This window comes from Aulonocara sp. 'chitande type north' Nkhata Bay, linkage group LG19 (genome assembly GCF_057382095.1).
Source record: "Aulonocara sp. 'chitande type north' Nkhata Bay isolate Kocher_YH1m ecotype deep benthic linkage group LG19, A_spYH_male_GT1.1, whole genome shotgun sequence".
In the NCBI taxonomy this organism is placed as follows: domain Eukaryota; kingdom Metazoa; phylum Chordata; class Actinopteri; order Cichliformes; family Cichlidae; genus Aulonocara; species Aulonocara sp. 'chitande type north' Nkhata Bay.
In genome coordinates, this window is record NC_141362.1 from 24,915,814 (window position 1) to 24,937,054 (window position 21,241).

Sequence of the window (21,241 nt, forward strand, 5' to 3'; positions counted from 1 at the left end):
GATGTTAGTGGCGGCAGTGTGATTATCACCACGGCGACCGAGGAACAGGAGCAGCGGCCCTTGGATGGATGCTGGTAATTACCCAGGCTCCCCTGGGAAGGCGATGACACGTGCCCGCCACTCCTGGAGATCACAGGGGCGTAATTAAAGCCGCAGTACCAGTTGTTAATAGGGCAGCCAGTAAAGGTAGCAGAGGATGAGGGGAAAGAGAAAGCAAGAGGAAGGGAAACGAGGGGGGTCTACTAGAGGATTGTCTCTCTTTTGTCCTTTATCTTGCTTGTTTTGCACACTGTGACCTTCCTGTATGGCATTGGATTCCACAAAAAACTGTTTATTACAATAAGGTTAAGAAAACCTCACCAAAAATATATGCTGAGCTTAATAAAAATTTCGCAATTTCGAGGTGAACAAAATGTTATTTTGTGTCCTGTTGACCAAAAGGAAAAATGGAATACATTCCAACACTTTGCAAGAATATTCAGCAAATTCACTTCTTTTTCAGAGTCACAAAAACAAACTTTGTGGCACAGAAAGAGCTATAGCTTCAGTCATGTTCAGCCAAAGAGAACAAAAAAAGGTTTACTGTACAACAAAATTGTCACAAAGTCACCCCAAGACCTCTGCTGGCATGCAGGAATCGCTTTAAGTGCAGCCGTAGTGTTTGCTAGTGACAGGTATGTTTTTGTCTTGCTTGGCAGCGTGTGATGCAGAGATTGCCCACGCAGAGCTCTTAAAAGCACCATACAAGACCCCAAGTGTCAGAGCACATCACCACAGCCTTTTAGAGCCACAAAACCCACTGACAGCACCAAAATGGCCTCTCTTGCTTTTTTTGTGCTCCAGTCGGCTTCTTATAAATGACCACATTCAACCCCTGTATGGCTCTTGACAGCCCTATGAATTCTTCTTCCAGAAAGGACTGGTTCCAAAAAATACACATTGCTTTGAGGGCGTGGGTTGGGGCATTCTGTAAGTGCGTTTAGACTTTGTGTGAACAACTTAAAGGGTTTTCATCTTGATAGTAAGTTCTTCTTTGGATGTCAAAGAGTTGAAAAATTGTTAAATTGGAAATTGTTAGGGCGGGGTGGGGGGGGGGGGGGGGGCAAGTGCAAAGTTGCCAAAACATTATGGCACACTCCTGAAACATCCAGTGGATGATAACTGGATTTCAGTGCTCATAAATGACCTGATACAAATGAAATGTGTGATTCTAGGCAGCTTCTTTAATTAATTACTATCTTTGTGAAGTTATGCCTGTAGTTAACATGAAGACCTAATCATCTTTGCCTAACGTACCATCTCTGACCATTCAGAGAGCTCTCCACTGGCAGAACAAGGGGACTGTGGCGATAATATGTAAGTTTGCCAGTCAAGTCTGTCTTCCATAGCAGAGGGGAGTCCCAGAGAGAATTAGCCATGCTGAGCTCGACACAGAGTACCCCCACAGATAAATGGCAAGGTTCTGGCAGGACATATTTTTGGGATCAACTCACTGACCCCAAAAAAGTGATGTCTGCAAAATGGGCTCACCAGGGACAGGGGAAAAGAAGTAGCCATTTCTACACCTGTTAGAGCCAATGTCAGCCAATGAACCATGATCTTTCAATTACTGTCGTTTAGCTCAACTCAACTCAAAGAGAAGAGATCCACCAGGGATTGTTTGTCTAGCAAGAAGCTGCCAAATCATACATACAGCTTGCCAAGGCAAAGGTATGGATAAACCATCTTTATTCAAGCAAAATGAACAAATCCCTAAATATAATGTTCCAATCTTTATCCTAAATAGTTTTCATTTTCATTTTATTTTTCATTTTTTATTTAGACCACCACTGATGTTACAATGGAAACCCTTTCTCTTTTTCTCTTGCTGTATCTCTCTCTCCTCTCTTTTCTCTGCGGTAACATTCACACATCACACATTGCGAATGTCCACATGCTTTTTGTTTCATTGAGTGTGGTGTTGTCAGTGTTTCATGACTTATTCACTCATTTTGTCCCACGCAGAACATCAATATTTAATAGGGGATGGAAGCAAGTATTCCCTTGGCTTACTAAAAGATTCGGTGTGCATGCACAACAAAAGCATATGTGAATGCATATGTGAGTATGTTGTCTGCTGGGGCAAAACTGCTTATGTTCTCTGCTGTCTTCCTGTGGTGAAGAACAAATATTGTCTATGTTTTCTTCAGGATACAATATTTCAGTCTGTGGGAAGACAACACAAAAAGCATAAAAAGTAATAATCCAAATTTATATAAATTGGTAACTTTATTTGCTATTAGATGTGGATTTTGACACATTACATATCAACCAATTGGACCTCTTATTCAATTCAGGGTTGCATGGGGGATGAAGTCTATTCTAGCTGTCATAGAGGTGGGGTAAAAATGCAAGTTACATCTGGACCGGTTACCAGCCTATCACAGTAAACTAAGGGCAAAATCTAACCTCAATTATTAGACACTTATGTCACATTTCACATCTTGTGTTTTTTATTTCTTCATTTATTCAGAGGATTTGACACAGCTGCCCATTTCATTTTGGTGGCCAGACCACACAATACTGATTTTTCAAATTACCTGTTAACTAGAACAGTGTATCCACTTTGCTCTGTTTTCTTCCCCTTTGATCATGTATATGAAGGTGTGCCTCAGGGTTCCGTATTAGGGCCACTGCTCTATATGCAGGTTTTTGGTTAATTTTGGGGGGTATTTTAAAGGCATATTTATATATTGTTCATCCTCTTTTGTAGCATAACCCCTTGAGTTTGCTTTGATAGCTTTTCATCTATTTTAAGTTGACTTAAGTATTGTTAAGACTAATCCACACTAATTATATGGTTATTTTGAATCTTTCTGAGAAAAAAACTGCTCAGCATATATAAGTATTTAGGTATTATTACTGTGATAGACCCAGGAAATGCCTATTGCAAAATGGAAACAGAGGTTTTCTTTCCTGTACTTGAATATCAAAATAACTTCTAATTATTACTATTTTTATTTTTAGCAATGCCCTTAAATAGTGGTTATTTCAAGGAACACAAACAGAAACTAATATTTTAATTCCAAAATGATTGCTAACTAAAGAAATTGTGAAACTATAATTACTACATTGTCCACATCTCCTCAGACCTGACATGGGCTGCCCACATTCAGGTCCAGACCAAAAAGGCTAGGCAGCGCCTGTATCACCTACGACAACTGAGGAAGTTCAGGGTCTCTCCAAAGATCCTCAGGATTTTCTATACAGGCGCTGTGGAGAGCATCCTCACACAGAACATGACATCGTGGTTTGGGAACAGCTGTGTGAAGGACCAAAAAGCTCTCCAGAGAGTGATCCGTACAGCAGAACGCTGCTGCAGGATTGCTCTCCCCCCCCGCTTCAGGACACCTACACCAGGAGATGCCGGACTAGAGCAGCGCAGATACTGAAGGACCCGTCCCATCCTGGCAACAAACTGTTCCAACTTCTGCAATCTGGTAGAAGGTTCCGCATCTTCCGGGCAAGGACAGAGAGACTCAAGAGGAGCTTCTATCCCCAAGCCATCCGGGCCCTAAACACACACACCCGCCCTCTCACATCATCTATAATTGACTGAGACAAGATTCTCTTCCAGACACTAAACCAAGGCACAATGTACATTTCAAATTCCTTTAATTTTAAATATGTTTATATTGTCTATCCTGTAAAATAGTCAGATGTCTATTCATATTAAAGTACAGAATTCACCTGCTTGCTGCTACTACTGCACATTCACCCAATGTATATACTATATATATATATATATATATATATATATATATATATATATATATATAATGTTCTTCCTCTAACCCCCCCCCCCCCCCAATTTTTGCACATGTCGAGGAGCGTGTCAGGCTACATTTCACTGTGTGTTATACTTGTATAACTATGCATGTGACAAATAAAGAACCTTGAACCTTGAACTAACCTGTCCTGTAACTGTGTATGTGAACACTTTTCAGCATGGGGACTCTTTTAAAATTCATATTATGTATATGAAACACCTATAAATAAATATTTACCTCCACTGGTTATCTTCCAGTACAAACTTTAAAAATTGAAAAGCAGAATTTTTAAAAATTTGATCCATCACTGGGTTTAGTGAGTCAAATCAGTGCGTAAAACCTCATCTATTCAAAGGCCAAGCGTGACGGCATTAACATACTATGTTACTTGATTAGCTACCGATCGGTAGAGTCCTACAGCTATATCAATTCCACAGTTAACACTCATCAAATCTAATCCAGGCTGGAAATCCCTGTGCAACTTGCTGTCATATACCATTGACAGGTTGCATCTAAACTGATTTGGCAACCTTTTGTCTTCCCTAATCTGGTCAAATCAATGGAAACATCCACCCTTGATCAGCATAGGGGGCTGGGATCAATATAAATATTGATCAATAAGTGGTACTGGATGCACTGGGAGGTCAGCCATTCCAAGTGGGGTCGAGGCTAATCAGTTTAAGTTACCCACAGGCAGAAAACGAGGGCTAAGCGAAGTTTAAGTAGTGACCTGGCCTGCAGAGAGGGTCCCTGGCTCCTTCTGTGTCATGAAAGCAGGAGAATGAGGGAGGATATATGAATCAAATGAAAAGACTTTAATGTAATATGTCAGATTATTTATGCATGGTGCCACTTTTACTCTCACCTGTGCTTAAATAGCTGTTGTCCCTGTCTGTATAAACCACCTAGATTACTTCTTTTAAAAAACAAAACATCAGCTTGTCAGATTCTAAAAACAGACAGCACTTTCATTAGTGTTTAGGTAACGCAGTTGTCACCCTGACAAAATCTAACGAACTTTTTATCTATTGGTGAAGCGCATATTAATTAGCTACCAAAACACTGAAGCTTTTATTTTCTAACCCATTCATCCATTTTCTATGACAACATAAGCTGGCTCCTTTGTTTGCTTTAGTTGACTACTTTGGCCTCTAGAGGGCTTTGGCCCTCACATTCTTCCTGCCTGATTATATTAGTAAAAGATTCATACTTAAAAGCACAACACTCGCATTTGGAGGAATCTGACACACATTTAAAACCTGATGTGTATAACAGAACACAGCGGCTATAGTCAGGCTAACAGATTAGATGTGGCACTGATGAATGAGACATGGCCATGGTGTCGACACACACAGAGACACACACAAGCCTTCGGGGGGGTAATTAACACAGGGTTAGTGACTCTAACTAAAACCTGTTCCTACACAACATGCTTTAGCAAATTCTATGAGCTTTATATTTGTCTTGAAGTGATTGTTTTACAATCACTCACCAAAAGTCACATGACATGAATAATAAAGTGCCATATTCTTTAGAGTTAAAACACAAAGACCTTATAAAAGAAAAAGAAAAAAAAAAGATGCAGGGACCACGAGACAGACACAGAGGTATTAGAGAGGAGGAAAACAAGAGCATGGTGAGTTGTGCCAGAGCCAGGGCAATAAATGACCTTTTCAGAGAAAGCCCCTTACGCAGTCTTGGGCCAAGGTACACTTTTATTTATAGAAGGTATTTATAGAAGCGATTTTCCCGAGGTTATCCTGAGCAAAATGCCAGTTCTCATTACCAGCCGGGTCCTGCCTGTGCCTCATTTTACGGCTGGATGAGCCCAGGCAGCGGGGGACCCAGCATGCAGCCCAGGGTCACCTATTAAATCCTCATGTCCAAGAGAGCACCGTCATGCACTTCTTGTTCTACACTGGGTGGGGCTTTGGAGCAGCAAGAATAGAGTGAGTAAACGGGTGGCCAGGTGTGTGTACGCAGGTGTGTGTGCTTGCTATTGTGCAGAGAGTGATTTATTAAGGGAGTATGCCATTAGTACTTGAGTTTGCTGCTATGTACCTATTGCATTTTTTTTTAAGGTTCTGATGATTGCATTTGAAATCTGCCACATGTTTTTTTATGTTCAAAATGTGTCACGCTAACAAAACTAGTTAAATATATTTTAATTTAGTTGCACTGGTTCACAAAGGGTATCATATCTGTCTACAAAAAATTAATGAATTGCCAACAAGAAAACATTTATGCACGCATCTGTATCCATGAGCCTGATTCACTTCCTCTGCATTGTTTCTGAGTCTCCATGAGAGTGTATGTGAGTGTCAGTGTAAATGAATGTGTCTCTCATCAGAGCAGCTATAAGTCACCCTGGCGAAGCACTTCAGGCCCTTCTGGTGGGGCCTGGGAGCCTCAGCATGGGGTCATCACAGCTCTGGGGCATAGAGAGCATTGAATGTCAACTCAAAGACATGTACAGGTTCCAGAAAAAAGAAAAAGAAAAACTACATTGATGACAGTAAAGAACGAATGCCAAATTATATACTGTCAAAACAAAAAGTTGGAAGCTAACGATTAAGACTTATTGACCAATATACGGAAGGATGACACTGCCAACAAAACTACTTTCATATTTCTCAGTGTGCTTCTTTTTCATGTAAAATAAAACTACAAAATAGATGACACAGCAAAAGAAAAAAGAAAAAAAAGAAAGAAAATAGTTTAACACACCTGCACATTTTTCTTCTCATCTGTCTCTGAACGAGAGCAAAAGAGTGGGGAAGGTAGAGCCTGGACAGATACGGTATGGTACATGGACAATAGAAACCCTGGGGAATTGTGCAATATTCACAAAGAGCAGCATCAAAAGAATCTTCTGCCCCCACATTTTAGTCTTGAGGGATTTCAGTGCTGCAAGAGAATCAGATGTATAAATCAAATTACTTTAAAATTCAGATAGAAAAACGACCTGCTTACCTTAATGCGTATTTCCTAAGACATTCTGTACTTGGTGAAAATGTATTAATAATCTACACAATCTACTGAAGACAGCCCCCTCTTTACTTAGCAATAAATAAAGAAATCTGATACTTTATCGGTAGAATCATAAACAGTGTAGGTTTTCTATCAGCTGTATTTTCTCCTAGAAAATAAAAGTTATTCCCATTTTTCCAGATATTACAGTCCTCAGCCTCACACATGTGCTGCTTATTTGGTGCAGAGTTGTGAGGCTTTCAGGTGACACACCATTTCACTGGATCATGACAAGTTAAAGCAATGATGGCAATGTAGAGGACACACACAAAAACACTTGTTTTTTTTGTTTTTTTTACCATTATGATACCCAGAATTTTCGGTGGTCCCACTTTGTTAAAAAAAAGCCCCCAAAATACAAAAACTAAAATGCCATACAGGTAAGATCAAAGAAATTAGAATTACAAACATCATTTAATTTTATAAACAGTATTTTTATTTTTATTTTTTTTTTATTTGTTAGCTTATCCAACAATGTTGGAGTAGAAAAAAGGAAGTCAAGTAAAAAGATTGAGTTATTTTTACATACGCTTCGTGTGGGACCATACAATGAAATGTTTCACTCTGTAGACATCGCCTCTTGTATTAAAGCCTTGTGGAGGTTTGTGTGTAGGAGTGATCAAGTCACACAGATTCAGTCTGACAATGGGACCAACCTAGTCGGTGCAGAGAATGAGCTGCAAAAAGCTGAATCTCTGAATGGAACCAAAATAAGATTCAGAAAGCGATGCTTAAGTGAGGAGTTTGAAATTGCGTTTGAATCCTGCAGCTCTTGGCAAAGTTTGGGAAAGACTTTTGCTTTTATTGGATAGTGGAGCAGTGAAGATAGACAGGAAAGTGTGGAGAGAGAGAACGAGCGAGAGAGAGAGCGGTTGATGACATGCAGCAAAGGGCTTTGGGTCAGACTCAAACACAGCCTGCTGCACTCTGGCCATGTGGCCTGTGGTCACCTGGTCACCCACTGATGTAAAGTGCCAGCCAACTAAACAAACAGCTTTTAGTATGTTAATCTGCCAATAAGCTAAAAACAAACAAAAACAAAAAAAACCAAATAAAGGCTCTAAAGATTCATACTGTAATGCATAATTTACTTTCTGTAGTCATGGCAAGCTACCACTTACTTCTTACATAAAAATTCAATGTTTGATTCACTGTAATGTAAATGGTTGGTGATAGAAAATACTCCACTTTAGTGCCATAGGCTAACTCCCTGTTTATTCTTCAATAAAATTATCACATACCACCTAGCCAGAATTATAGATGACCCTATTATTTACTTTCGACTGCATTGGCAAGACCATCACCATTCTCAAAGTCACAGCTAATGAAAAAAGATAGTTATCAATCTATAGACTAAGTAATAAAGTTGTAGGAATTTCCATTATTGTGCTGAAAGATGTGTATAACTGAACGCTTATTTTTGGTACATAGTTTAATTTTATTTGAAAAAGGTTTTAAATTTATTCATTGGTGTTACCATGTTTGGAAGAGTGTACTGGTACCACTTTTTCAAAAATAAGGATGATGTGCAAAGCTTTAGTAACTACAGAGAAGACATATAAGACGTATCATGAGGCTATGGGAAAGAGTTGCTGAAGCTAAGTTAAGAACTGACGTGATGATCAGCAGGCAGCAGTATGGCTTCATGCCGAGAAAGAGCATTATGGATGTGATGCATGCTTTGGGAGATAGAGAAGTATAGACAAGGTCAAGAGTTGCACTCTGTTTTTGTGGATCAAGAGAAAGCATCTGATAGAGTGCCAAGAGAGGAACTGGTACTGCATAAAGAAGTCAGTAGGGTGGTGCAGGACATGTATGAGGATAGCAAGATACTGGCAGGAGTGAGAGACAGGTTCAAGATAGGGGTGGAATTACATCAGGGATTGACTGTGAGCCCCTTCTTTTTTGCAGTGGTGATGTACAGGTTGTCAGATGAGGTCAAACAGGATTCTCCATGGACTGTGTTGTTTGCAGATGACATTGTAGTCTGCAGTGAGAGTAGGAAGCCGGTGGAAGAGAGTCTGGAGAGGTGGAGGCATGCACTGGAGAAAAGAGGAATGAAAGTCAGTAGAGACAAGACAGATCACATATATGTGAATGAGATTAAGAAAGGTATAACAGTGAAGATGTTAAAGATTTCAGTTAGGAGTGACAAGGATGAATGAGATTAGAAACGAATACATCAGTGGGCCATCACAGGCTGGGCAATTTGTAGAGCAAGTTCGAGAGACAAATCTGAAATTGTTTAGACATGTGCAGAGGAGGGACAGTGTATTCGCTGGGCAAAGGATGTTGCATATGAAGCTACACTATCATACAGAAAGAAAACAGGAAGACCACAAAAAAGACATGCAAAGTCTGCTAGGGATAAGGTGAGACGGAGGCAGATGATCTGCTGCGGTGAGCCTAGTGGGACCATCTGAAAGAAAAAGAAGAAGCAACAATACCCTTGTTTCTTCTGTCCTAGCAAAGACATTGCCAAATGGTAATTACACACTTTCAGAAGTGTGGCATTGCACAGGGGGCACTGAAGAGCAAACATTAACACACACTTCACTCACACATTTACAGTTCTTGCTATCTTGTGTACCAAGTGAAAACTGCAGGAGGCACAAGCACACTTTTGAGTCCAGGAGACTCTTGAACTTGTTTAAAAAGGAAATGTATTGTGGAGGGGCCTTGAATTTGGACTTCACAGAGGAGTTGCTCCATATTATTGGTTTTCTCCCTGGACCCTTCAACATTAGAAATATAAGTACACACACACACACTCACTTTTGTAACTGTTACAGATGCTTGATGGGCAAGAATCAGTAAGTTTCAGAGTTGGTTTCAGGCCTCTCTTAGCCATTTTAATTCTTCTGGTCATTTTGCTTGTGTGATTGTGATTGGATGACTTGCACAGAAGGACAGAAGGAGAGAAAGAGTCTGGCCCTAAGCCAACCTATATTTCAAAGCTTTATACAGATTACAGTAGAAGATGTCTAATCTGTCAGTTGTCATTTCCTCCCACTGAGGAAGAAATCTGCCCGGATCAGATCTTATTTATTTCACATGGGGGGTGGAATTCAACCACACATTTGACATAATCTTTATCTTACTTCTTGGCCTCATCATCTCACTGGTAGGACTAGATTGGTGCTTGTCAGAGCTTGGCTGTTTTCCCATAGTTCTATAACCCCCCCAATGTCTGATTGGCTTTTAGGCTTTACTGTAGGGTTGTAATTCTTTCCATCCCACAAGGCTATACAACACTTAGCATGAATGGAACAGTTCCAGAGGAAAGATAGTTCATGTGAACTTGCCTTTGCCAGTTCTAATACTTGGAAGAAAGATTTTGCCATCCAACGTTTAAGCAAAAAAAATGAGAGCGAGGACATACTAGATTAAAGACTTGGTTGATACAAAATGTACTTTTATCTTACAAAATGGGAACTAGTTTCAATAGGTTTGCACCACAATTCAATAATATGTTTGTTAACCCATTCACACACATGTCCATACAGTGTATCATCTACCACATTCACACACTCACATACCAAATGACATATCGGGGAACGTCTGGGGTTCAGCATCTTGCTTAAGGATGTGAAAAGGAGAAACTACGAAAGACTCACAAGCCTTTAATGCCCTATAACTCCAAAACTACAGCTATCCATTTTCTTGGCAAGGGCATTGTTTTTATTGGTGCTCAATCTAGTTCATCACTATCTTTATTTTATGCTAAAAACTTGACATAGATCCTTCACTGATTCATGAATAGTAGGTGTGATATAGCGATGAGTTATTGACCATATCTAAATACAACAGAACTAGAATTCAGTCTCAAGAGATGGAGCTTTTTTTCTCTGGCGTTTAGAATGAAGAAAAAGATAGCTATGCAAATTGAATCCCAGACACGTGGTCTGAGAGTATGGCTGCTGTGCTCTGACAATACATTATATTGACAAAGCATGACATCTTCATTCATATGATCCTTCCTGTGAGTCTCACAGAATTAGTTAAAATCTCATCAACCACCTCCATCATTTGGGTTTTTGACCATCAAGGACAGTCCCTGAAGGTGAGACCCACCTACCAGGATGTGCACCCAAATACCTTTCCATAGCCACATAATTCCAGGCATTCCCAGTGTTTGGAAGTGAGGGAGCAAGGTCTGTCCCCCAAGGCTGTTTGCCTGCCTGTCTGACATCATAGACTGTGGCATCTTCTGATCCGCCGGCGCAGAGAGACGATCTGACAGGCTTAATTTACAATGTCAGGCCTTTCAAAACCATTTCCCCCTCATGTTGACAGCAATCCTGCATTTATAAATTAGCAGAAACATTAACCTTTAGACTGATTATAACGTGTTCTGAGGGAGGCAAATTAACTTCCATTTGTTAATGTCAGATTTGGGGTTCAAATGGTACCGAAGAAAATGAAGTAAGGAGATTGAGAAGATAATGTGATGCACTACGTGTCCTAGAATGAAATGTTTTGTCAGCTTTTGATGATGAATATGATATTGTTTTTGAGGTAATGTGAAGCGTGTTGCAGATAGGTGAGGCTGGATAATTGCAGTCACGCTCCCATCCCATGCGGCACAAAGGTCTTATTGTTTTTAGAAAACACGCAAATCTTTTTTCATTTGACAAGATTTGACCTTATGCAACCTTAGACTGAAAATGCAGAAATTAAAAATAGAAAATGTGCAAGTTAAAGAAAGACTATAATTCTGCAGATGCGATCCACTTCACGGGAACAATGCCAAATTAGATAAATATGGAATCTTCTGTTCGTTATTAAAATGGTGCATTGCTGTTCAGTTACATCAGTGTAATTGCTAACTTGTGCCTATCAAACCCAGAAAAGTCTTCACACATTGGCATGTAACAGCTTGTCATGAGAAACTGTTGCAGTAATATTTGCGGCTATTACCCTAATTAGAGGAAAGCACACAGATGGTGTTGTTTCACAAACTCACAGACTGAGAATCAAAATGTCATCACTGCCAAAATTAGTGATGGTCTGAGAAAAAAAACGACATCGCTCTTTCTCACAGCCCAGTTTGCATTTTCAAAACTTCTTTCTTCTCTCCAAGTGAAGCTGACATTAAATGGCCTTTCTTCCATGATGAAAAAACAGGGTCTTTAGTGGTGAAACAATGGTACTTTGGTACCATATGCTGCATTTAAACGCTGTAAGACAGCTGTGAATCTGAGTGTTCCTGGATGTGGGCCAGCTCCCAGAAGAAGCCCTCACTGGTTGGAAAATGTTTCCAGTGAGAGCAGGAAGAAGCCACTTTTCATGGAGCAACTTCCAGATGCAGGACACAGAAGATGAGTGTCTCTGTGTGTCTGAAAATTTTTCCATGTGTGCTCCAGTAGTGTACCACATTGTAGAGCACTTCTACGTTGATATCTTTAACGAAGCAAGCAAAAGAGGTCCATTTTTTTGCAGGTGGATAATATAATTGATTTGATTTTACTCATTTACTTCACATTTTTTATTTTTTTTTGGCTGAAGCTTGTGAAATCTGATCTCTTTAAATGTTACTCGGCTTTGCCTATGCTTAAGTATCAATCACTTTTTAAAAACTTTTTTTTTTTATCAAGAAAGTGCATTTTTCACCTTTCAGAGAAAACTGAAAAAGAATATCTTGTATTTCTGTTCAGCCACACAGGAGGGGGTAGGCAGTTATGCTGCTGTACTGTTTCTGACTCTGACTTTATTACTTACCCCCACAGAAACTGTCTGTCAATCAAATCATGCTCCTTCACAGACTAGCCAAAGGGTAGAGTGCTAGTGCACCTTCACAACAATGTTACATTGTTCACTACATATAGCATATCTACCACAGAGAGGCACAGAATTCAATAAGGAGACCATAAGGTAAGATGATCCCCTTTGTTAAAAAAAAATGCTGAGGATTTTATATTGGTGAGGTGAGCTTTTATGTGATGCTTGAAAATGGTTATGATGAGGTGAGAAGTTTCCAATAACTGTATTTTGCCTTCAGCAGGGATTAAACTGAATCTATGCCCAATGCTGGAATCTCAGATTACAAATCCCGCCAAAGGGCTTTTCAACTCATCACTGTCATTCCAGAATAATCTCCTCACATAATACATGTTTTTCAGCGATTTTATGTCTTAAACATAAATACAAGGCCTTTTTTTACTAGACATTTTGCAGTGGCTTGTTCAATAGTTTGGGATTTGTGAGAGGACTTTGTGTGAGATATTATCAAGTTCTGACAATTCTCCTTATCTTGTTTGGAAGACATTTGTGTTTGTTTGTTAGACAACAAAAGGGAGGAATTGAGGCACTTCTACCACCTATGAGCAGAAGGTCTAATAAGTAATGCTGCAGGTAGATGGAGAATTAGAACTGAAAGAGAAAAAAAATGTGTGAAAGAAAGAGAATGGGATATTTTCACTGGGAAACAGGTTGACATCAGATTCACTCCTCAGAGCTTTAATAAAATGTGCTCAGTTAGCCCCTTCTCATTACTATACTATGAGTATTGACTTTGGCCTAGAGTCATGACCAGATAAAATGGTGTAAGGCCTTGTCCTAAGTGATTACTCTGAATTACAAATCTGTCTGCATGTAACCCAATACGACCTGTCTGCTGAGCAGTTTAACTGGCAAAGAACACTTCTTCTACACGTACATAAACACTTACAACTTGAACCCACTTACAAGGGGTGGCTATTTAAGAGCATGCATGGACACGAGGGCGTCATGTACACCTTAGGACACTGAAATACACACATCCTGTATACAAACAAAAACACACAAGTGGCTTGAGGAGAAAAGGGTTTATTCATCAGCTAATGATTGCATGAGCACATGAACACACACACACTTTCTCTCTGCTATCTCACAGTCACACTCAGTCACCCAGTGTTGGTATAGTGTCTGGTCCTGACAGCTGAGTTTTAATTGGCCAGGGTGGTGCAGCATGGGCCGCTGTCATGCAGCTGGCAGTTTGAGGGGTTGTGGGACAGGCCCCACTGTGGGGGCTGTCAAACGGCCCACGGTCTCCACGGGAACCCCCACCGTGGGTGTCCCGCCTCATTTAGGAGCGTGCAGACAAAGCGCCAATTAAGAAGGGCTTTAAACAATCAAACAGAGTTCCTCAGGGCCCACAGACACTCCACAGGGCACTAAGAAAGACAGACAGACACACATTTCCACGGCTGATAGTGCACATACACACCAACATAGACAAAGATTTTTTTTTTAAAAAAAAGGTAAAAATAGACTGATCATGACTTGATCTGAAGACATATTTAATGCTTGTTCACAGGACTGTGCAAGAGAACCTGTGCGCTGGCATTCCTCTGAGGTAAGCTTGAAATGAAATGGGGCTGACAACAAATTAATCGAATTAAACTGAGTATTAAAATAAAACGTAATAGTAGATGTGTTCTGCAGAAGGCCTCATAATAGTCCTTTTTCCTGCTTGTAGAATATTTTTTACATTTTCAAACCCAGTTCATAACTCCAAACAATTATTTTGGCAAGAGAAAACTTGCTCGAATCACAAAAGGACAAACTCTTGCATCTGGTTGTGTTTGTTTGCCTCCACGGAAGGAAGCATCACTGACTGATATTCCCCGCTAAACTGATGAACCCTGCATTTTTAAGAGCAAAACAGTGTCTTTAATGTATATCTCTGTCACTCCCCTCCTTTTGCCCCATCCTCTACTATGAGCTTCCATATGCCACTTCCATATGGCCCTGCACCCTCTCCTGACAAGCCTATGGCTAAAGCCCATCCATCATTCTAGGGAGTGCACTCACTTGTTATCAGCTCAGGCTGGCGCTGGGGAGTAGGTAACACAGATGAGAATGGGGTTGGGAAAAACAGAATTCAGGCAAAATGCCCGAGTCCCTCCTAAAACTATTTTGTCTCTGAACAGAGCATCTATTGGCTGCTGATATTTCATTTAGGATTTTTTTTTCCTGCCCCCTCTGGTGATTTGAAAGACAGATTTCAGAATTTGAGGATGAAGATGGAGAAGGAGATGTTGTGCTCCAACTGCTGCTTTCTCAAGCCTCAGTGTTCAGGGAGAATGGGACCATAATGCAAGTTGTCCTGGAGGGGGAGATACAGGCATGCAATCGAGCTGGAGCGCTACAGAACACTACACCATACTATGGTGGAGAAAAGAGCAGAGACATGGTCTGCACCTCAGTAAAATGAAGCGTATGCTTGCATATTCTTTAAAAAAAAAAAGAGTTGATATTAAAAATAGATTACGGCTATATTATCGACAACAATAATAACAGTAGGAAGACGAAGAAAAAAAAGAACTAAAGGAATCTGAAAAAAATAGATCACCCTTCCTAAACTGTAGAAAAATAAACACTGTCCTTAAGACCAGATGCTGCCTGAATTCATGATGTTTATCAATGCTAGTATAAACATGGACCACAGACAGTTTACATTTCTATTAGAGAGAGCATGTTCTGCGCTCTCTCAGTATTAGAAGAAAAATATATTTTCAAGTGCAAGTGGGTAGAAATTGAAGCCTGTGTCTGCATCATATTTTAATTATAAAAACATTTCTGGAAAAAGACATCATAGCAAGAGTGGGATGTTTATGAAAAGCACAATATCCAACACACAAAACATTTCTGTATTTTTTACATGCGTGAGTAGTATTTTTATTTTTTTTAAACATGAGTCAAGTGGGGCTATAAGTGTGCCTGATGCATATGTTCCAAATGAGAAAAAAAAACATCTGGAAAGAAGATAAAGAAAAAGACATCTCAAGAATATGAGCACTGGTGGCCGCAGGTGTAATGACATTCAAACGCTGATAGAAATCAGCAAACACTCTGCAACATAAAAATGAAAAGCAGCTCTATATACAGGCAAACAGTGGAGGAAAAAAAATCTATCGTTCTATCCTCTGGTGACAAACAAGCACCTTGAAACTACAGAAAAGGTGTGGAAAACAAGGGAAAGGGTGAGGAAGACGATGCAGAGATAACAAAGATGACAAGGACGAGGTGGAAGTGGAGGCATAGTGGCCATTATGTGGTATCAGTGGTGCCAGACATTCTATCTGGAGGACCACGTAGCCTCCATGTGCTTGTATGCCATGTATGTGGTCACACTAGTAGTCTGCAGGGTAGCAGGATGAGTAATTTTAAACCCCATTAACAATCACCATATTTATTTATGAGGCTGGGGTTGGCTTGGTATATATTGTTGCCCACACTTTCTTACTTACAATGAGTCCAGAGGACAGATGATCCTTGTCTGAGGCTTTCTCAAAGGAAGAGAAGCCTCACTTCCTTGTAGACACTGTGATAGCATGAATTATTGAGTGGGTGCAAGGAAAAGAAGGAACTTAAGTGTAATATGTGGCCTTGTTATTGGCTTCCACCTTTTGTAACCTTTCAGCTTTAATTAACATTGTGGGGATAACGTGGGGGCCGGTGTGGAGAGTGCAGGTTGGCAAGTAAGTAGATGCCTGACAATAGCAGTGTTAGCAATGCAAAAAGCATGTTTGTCTATGTGGGTGTCCACGAGGAGTAACGATGTTCTTTTGCTTTTATGTTTATAGGAAAATTGCTGTCAATAAACACACATCTGGGGATATTCTCTCCATATTTTCTGCACGTTCCTGTCACTACTTCATATCAATTATAGGGTCAAAAGGATCATGGATTAGCTCATGTTTTTATGACAAAGGATGGTTCTTATCCCAAACATGTTGTTGAAATACGCCTGTGCCAAATACCTCTGCATCAACCCGATCATAAAACAACAGCCTTATGCTCATCCTCTTCTGCTGTTAAGGTCAAAAACTTTCCCCAGTCAAACACTCTGTGCCTTATTCTGCCCATGTGTCTCCAACAACAAGTGCTCTCAATATGGTCACCTCTCTTCACGCTCCCTGGGTGGGACATTGTACCATCGCCCCCCGATAACTTCAAAAGAACCCATAGCATTGCGCATAACTGACAGTCGGGCAAAGAGGCGGCCTGATGTAAATAAACACGAAGGCATTTTACCATCAAAGAGGCTTAACTATTGTTGTGGTCAGTGTCATCTCACGTGTCATGTCGGATGATGTGAATGGAGTGCGTTGGTTGTTTTGATGTACAGTGGTGCTTTTTATGACCTCTTAAAGGATTGCGGAGAAGGGGGTGTGCGCTCAACCACACTGCTGAAACTCAGTCGATCAAAGTCAAGTGTCAAAACAGTTGGGTGATATGGTATCAGTGAGTGTTTCTCTCCTTAAAACCATAGAGAAAAGCTTTCGATATATTTTAGTGGACTTTTATTCCTGAGAACCACAGATAAACAACATACTTATATTTTTTAGCTGGTCCACTGAAGATGTTCAACTGTAAAACAAAGTGTGGTAATATAAAGTACTGAAAATACATGATAAAAGAAGCAAGAATAAAAACGCACTCACTTGGATCTCGAGTCAAAGTAGAGAAACTATAAGATATACACAAAACACATTCTACGGCATTCAAGTTCTGAAAGCACGGTCCGGGCTTCCTGCTTTAGGCTGTCATTCAAAGAGTTTGTATTGTAAGCAATTTTTCTTTTGCCCTCTTCCAGTTTTCTTTGTGCGCCACTGGCGACCATCATAAGAAAACACCTTTGTTTATGTTTTCTCTCGCGCAACCGCCTCTTCTCCCTTTTGCCCCGTTTCTTCAAAAGATGTGTCATCTTTTTTACGTGATAGATCTGGACCTGCAGGAAAGCCCTCCCTGTCCAGCTGTTTTGTTCTGCGGGCAAAGTCTGGGGAGAGTGATGGGGGGTCAACATGGGGGAGAGGGAAAGAGACAGAGGGGAAGTTAGAGCTGTGTTTGAAGGGCTTCTCCTTCTTAGCTCCTATCATGTTAGCCTGTGTGTGTATGGGAGGGAGAAGGAGAAAGAGAGAACCGGGGTCTGAATATTTCCACACGGCCCTCACAGCAAAGGCATTTCCATAGCAGGTGGTCTGGCTCAGCCGCCATCTGGAAGCCTCGATGGCCAGATAACCTTCGCTATTTACAAACCCCAAACTTTGTTTAGACAAACCCTCTAAAAGCCATGTGATGGCCAAAAGAAACTTCAGGCTCACTTTTGTTTTTAACCATTGAGACCTGGGAAAAGAGAAAGTCATGCTGAATTTCCAAAGAACTGGGAATATGTAAATAAATAGTGAATTAGAATAAGATTCTGTAGATACCTCTCAGATGTCTTGCATACCAGAAATCAAAGCCCATAAAGTGGAAATTCATGGGGCTGCACATGAAGTAGTTTCTTATTATATCCCTGACAAAGAGTAAAAATAATCATTTAATTTACATGCTATTACATATCAGTCTTTCTCTTCCGTGATATGGGAAATGATCCGGCAGGGAAGTTAAACAAAGAAAAATCTGTCATTTTTAAGACGGTTTTCCTAAATCTGAATTTCCTTCTGTTCTATTTGCATGTCTTTCTTATTCTGAGACAACCTGGCAAGAATGCAACAGATCATTCCAAATGATGGTTAAAAAAATCTCCACCTCTAATTTCACTGCCAGATCTCCCTACGCAACAAATTATTTTCATAGACTACAGCAGGTGCAGAGCTGGTTCAGGAGTTTTGTTAAAAACTAGGTCATTTGCATTGTAGACAAACCTGAGTTCAACACTCTTTGAATTTAGTTTGCACATTTTTTCCCCCTATGCAGCACTCCTCCTTCCCAGTGATTGGGAGTGTAATACAGGCCGACTGCATTAAAGCCATTTCCGCTAAGTGAAATATGTGTCCCATCAGTGCGGCTCATTCATTATTTATCCGTTTTCTCACATCTGAAACAAACCTGGAAAAAAACAAAGCTGTTTATGGCCCTGTGGGTTGGAGGAACACTCACTGATGTCATCCAGGGGATGTGCTGCATGCTGATTTATTCGGAATGTTATTAACCTTTCCCTCCCTGGAAGGTTTGCATCACCTCGAAGTAAGCAAGAAAGGTAGAATACTGAAAGAGGAAAAGTGAATCGAGGATTGGGTTGCTTCACATTGTTTGGGTCAATCTGGGCAAACCCTGTTTTTTCAAGTTCAAAGCAGATAGCATGTGGTTTTTCACTGTCCTGTGAGTAATTATGGATGGTAAAATAAAGTCACTATGATATTGTCATAACTGAGCAAGCAGCTGTGGATGATTTCCAGATGTCCTTTACGCACAAATGCATTTGCTACAGCAATAAAAATACTTTTGATTATATTTTCATTTTAAGAATAGCTGGAGCTATCATTGCAACTGGAACAAAGGCACATGAAAAGCCAGAGGAAGATCAGAGGGACATGATCAGAGGTCGGGATTCCAGGAAAATGGCATTATTGATAGAATTTTACTACGGGTAAGAGAAAGGGAGAGCTTGAGAGGGAGAGAAGGACTTCGGCTCTCAGTGTGCTCAGAATTTATCGCCTGATTGCAGGAGCAAGCAAGGAAATTAAGCGATAAGAAAATCAATTGAATACTCCTGGATCCATATAAATGTTCCTAATGTTCAAACTTCCCAGTAAAAAGCACAGAATGCAGCAGGAGAGGAGGGGTGGGGTGTGTGTGTGAGGGGGGGACTTGGGAGAAGTAAAGGGTTGCAAGAGAGGATGTGGGTGGGTGGGTGAGTGGGGAGGGGTCGAGGGGCGTGGAAGAGAAGGTCATCAATCACATCTGGGTGACACACAATGAAATCTGACCGCAGCCCAAGATGTTTTAATACGGCATCCATTAGAGCCCTCAAATAAATTGCAATTTGGAAAACAGAACATAATACCAGCCAAGTTTTCCTCATCCATCTTGCAGTGTGTCATGTAATGTAATTGCGTTGTTAATTTATCCAAGAATTTCCTTGGTACACCATTTCATCCGCATTGGTTAATTTCCCTGTAGAGTATATTTTCTCCCTTTCCCTCAGTCAGCCCTCCCCTCCTCTAGCTGTATAGCTAGCGGGGCAGAGTAATGTTTCTGCTTAGCATGGCATTAGTCGAAGGGCTAATCAAAGCACTGAAGTCTGTGACACTTTATCAATGCCTGGCTGTGCGCCGGCCAACCTTGCTGTAGTGCAGATCCAATCAGGCCTCCACTGCCTGTCATTATGTCTCTGTGACAGCAGGATCACTCAAAAATGCCCGTGGATTACATCAATATTATTGACAGAGTCTGGGGCATTTAAAGCTGGGCAGCAGCAGCAAATGCATAGCAGGGGGCTGACACTTCCTGTGTTTGGGCCGAGGCATTACGGCAAGCTTGGGGGACCGCGAGAGTGGGAGAGATATATGAGCAGAGCCAGAGTAAATACAAAAATCAATGCAATGCCTAAAATGAATCAGAGGAATAAGACAAACAGATGGTATAATGACCCATTGTTAACTTTGATATGTAAAATTGCAACTTCCCAAGCAGATCTGCCATGCTTAAATGTGCCCTTCCCTTTATATTTTGAATAATTCCCAATAACAATGACAAGACAAGCACCTGGGTGGTTTAGCTGTCAGTGGTAATGGGCTAAAGACTTGTTAATGCAACAATAAAACCCTAGAAATTTTCTTCATTCCTAAAATGGTTCAATCTTGATAGGGGATTGGCAAGTTTTGACTTCACTTGACAGATGCGTGTCATAATATCCACAGGTGTGGACCCATGTCTTAGTTAGAAGGATGCCGCGGATGGTGCACGGAGGGAGACTAATATAGGCCTTCTTGTGTCTGAGAAAAAACTTGAGTGTTTTCATACCTCCTGTCACCTGAGTGAGGGTCTTGAGGGGAAGGGGCTGGGAGGTGACAGCAGAAATTGCCCTGTGGGGGGAAAAGGACTGGTGGGAGTGGGATACCTTTGTCTCTCTCCTGGCAGAGTCCTGTATGTATATATCTCTCACATCAGACCTATAAGGGTAGACAGAGAGTAAGGAAGAGAGCACGAAGTCTGATATGATCAAAGGATGACAGGAGAGTTAGAGGAGGAGAGTCGACCAAAACAAAGGCTCATTCTAAAGTTCCCTGGTGCTGGGTTCCTTACTATCTGACAGAGAGGGAGAGACATGGACTCCACCCCTCAGGCAGAACTCATTTCTACTTGGACACATCACAGGCAACCCTTATTTGATTCATCTGCATATTTTACAGACAAGGAGCATTCACTCAGGTCCAAAGTATGCACATATGTTCTGAAGAATTGCAAAGTTCCATGAGTTCAGGAATTTAGACCGTACTTAGAACAAGTAGAAGTTCAGTTATGTACACCCATTCAAATGCTGTAAAGTGACCCATTTGAGTGTAGAGTCCCATTTTGAAGTGTCAGTTTGGCTCATCACCATCTGTTTTAGGTTTTTATTCATATTTTTAGAGTCAGAAATGCCTTAACCATAGGTGGCCGAGTGCCACATTGCTAGCTTACTTAGC

The 21,241-nt window shown here is 40.7% G+C and overlaps 1 long non-coding RNA gene across 1 annotated transcript in view; it reads right to left on the reverse strand.

Annotated features, from left to right (window-relative positions):
* Positions 1-6,142: 6,142 nt before the first annotated feature.
* The window catches only part of LOC147307108 (uncharacterized), a 66,026-nt gene continuing 50,927 nt past the window's right edge, over positions 6,143-21,241 (reverse strand). The window contains exon 4 of the long non-coding RNA XR_015126419.1: positions 6,143-6,716. This is a non-coding gene — a long non-coding RNA (uncharacterized LOC147307108). The remainder of the gene's footprint in view (positions 6,717-21,241) is intronic.